Genomic DNA, 2,675 nt, shown 5'->3' with positions numbered 1-2,675 from the left:
CTCCTTTTCAGTTTTGAGATTGTTTCAAACATTTCTCTACAGATAGATATTCAGTTGTCTCTAAATAATCACTGTTAAAAAAAACAAGCTGCCCTGTGTGCTCACATACTTATAAAAAAACAAAAAAACAAGCAGCTTTTTTTTTTTTTTTGCAGCTGGTTTGCTGCCAGCACACAGGAGTCATGAAAACCACCACTAAACCTAAACCAAATGGGAAAGGAAAAGACTCATATCAATTGTTGTCATTGGACACATAGATTCAGGCAAGTCGACCACTACTGGTCATCTGGGCTACAAATATGGTGGGCTCAACAAAAGAACTATGGCAAAATTTGAGAAGGGGGCTGCTGAGATGGGAATGAGCTCCTTCAAGTATGCCTGGGTCTTGGATAAACTGAAACTGAACATGAACATGGTATCACCATTGAAAACTCCCTGTGGAAATTCGAGACCAGCAAGTATTACCTAACCATCATTAATGCCCCAGGACACAGAGACTTTATAAAAACATGATTATAGGCACACCTCAGGCTAACTGTGCTGTCCTGATTGTTGCTGCTGGTGGTGGTGAATTTGAAGTAGGTATCTGCAAGAACGGGCAGACCCATGAGCATGTAAAACAACTAATTGTTGGTGTTAACAAAATGGATTCCACTGAGCCACCCTACAGCCAGAAGAGATATGAGGAAATCATTAAAGAAGTCAGCACTTATATTAAGAAGGTTGGCTACAACCCCGACACAGTATTTGTGTCAATTTCTGGTTGGAATGGTGACAACATCCTGGAGCCATGTGCTAACATGCCTTTGCTCAAGGGCTGGAAAGTCACCCATAAAGATAGCAATGCCAGTGGAACCAAGCTGCTTGAAGCTCTGGATTGCTTTCTGCCACCAACTCATCCAACTGACAAACCTTTGCATCTGCCCCTCCATGATGTCTACAAAATTGGTGGTATTGGTATTGTCACCCTGGGCTGAGCGGAGACAGGTGTTCTTAAACCTGGCATGCTAGTCACCTTGGCTCTAGTAGATGTTACAACTGAAGTAGAAAGTCTGTTGAAATGCACCATGCAGCTTTGAGTGAGGCCCTTCCTGGGACAGTGTGGGCTTCAATGTCAAGGACACATCTGACAAAGATGTCCATTGTGGCAATGTGGCTGGTGATAGCAAAAATGACCCACCAATGGAAGCAGCTGGCTTCCTGGCTCAGGTGAGTATCCTGAACCATCCAGGCCAAATCAGTGCTGGATGTGCACTTGTGCTGAGCAGTCACACAACTCATATTGGTTGCAAGTTTGCTGAACTGAAGAAGATTGATGGTCATTCTGGAAAAAAGCTGGAAGATGGCCCTAAGTCCTTGAAATCTGGTGTTGCTGCCATCATCGATATGGTTCTTGCCAAGCCTATGTGTGTTGAGAGCTTCCCTGACTATCCTCCTCTGGGCCATTTACCTGTTTGTGACCTGAGACAGATGGTTGCTGTGGTTGTCATCAGAGAAATAGACAAGATGGCAGCTGGAGCTGGCAAGGTCACCAAGTCTGTCCAGAAAGCTCAGAAGGTTAAATGAATTTTCTCTCAATACCTGCCACCCCAGTCTTAATCAGTGGTAGAAGAATGGTCTTGGAACTGTTTGTGTCAATCGTTTAAATTTAATAGTAAAAAGACTGGTTAATAATGTATTGTAAAACCTTCAAAAGGAAAGGAGAATGTTTTGTGGACCATTGTTTTTTGTGGGTTTTTAGGGGTCCCTGGGTGATGCAGCTGGTTGAGTGACTCTTGGCTTTGGCTTGGGTCATGATCTCAGGGTCATGAGCTCTGTGTTGGGCTCCATGCTCAGTGTGAAGTCTGCTTGGGATTCTCTCTCCCTCTGCCCCTCCTGCTCGTGTGCGCACGCTCACACCCTATCTCTAGAATAAATGGATAAATATTTTTCAAAGTTAAAAAAAAAAAATCTGTACTTTTTAGTGGAAACAACTTGACCGAAAATCTGTCGCAGAATTTTGAGACCCAGTGAAACAAAAGTTTAACAAGGAAAAAAAAAGAAAACTACAATCCAAAAAACAATTGTGTCACGCATGCGTGTTAAATTTTGATAAGTACTCTCAAATTGCCTGGTAGATTGTATCACTTCATTCTACCTATAATAGTGCGTTAATGCTGTATCCTTTTGTCCCACCTTGACAAAAGGATTTTAAATAATTACCTTTCTTCTTATTATAAACTACTTATACCATATATGCTAATATATCTACATCTACCCATGTCTTTTGATTCTGTAAACAACTTAAATTCACTTTCCTTTTGTGTTTTTATAATTATTAATTCATTTGCATCTTTATTCTTCCTAGAACCATCTTTACAGCCATACTGTATTTTTATTTCTCAATTCGTTCTTATTCACGGGTTCCTCTTTCCATGTTTTGTTGATGTTTTTATGAAAAAAGCTTTAAGATACAAATGGTATATTTAGGAAGCTCATATATCTGTACGCAAGATAAACTTCATTAGTTACCAATCCAGCCATCTCTTTAGTAGCTGTCCACTTGATTGAATTAAGAAAATGTTACAAATAAAAAATGATTTTAATGTAGGTAAATCTAATTTTTTTCTGAATGAGGCAATAATAATGTGTATTTATATCTCATAAAAAACTTCCTACTTCTCATTTGATCCTAC

At 39.9% G+C, this 2,675-nt stretch overlaps 1 pseudogene; it reads left to right on the top strand.

Moving 5' to 3' along the window:
- Positions 1 to 210: 210 nt before the first annotated feature.
- LOC123838521 (elongation factor 1-alpha 1-like) lies at positions 211 to 1,566 on the top strand (annotated as a pseudogene).
- Positions 1,567 to 2,675: the final 1,109 nt, after the last annotated feature.

This window comes from Mirounga angustirostris, unplaced genomic scaffold (assembly GCF_029215605.1).
Source record: "Mirounga angustirostris isolate CCGP_5_RB_7025 unplaced genomic scaffold, mMirAng1.0.hap1 SCAF_3, whole genome shotgun sequence".
Lineage (NCBI taxonomy): Eukaryota > Metazoa > Chordata > Mammalia > Carnivora > Phocidae > Mirounga > Mirounga angustirostris.
Note: the sequence above shows the minus strand (reverse complement) of the source record. Positions and strands in the feature narration are given on the sequence as shown.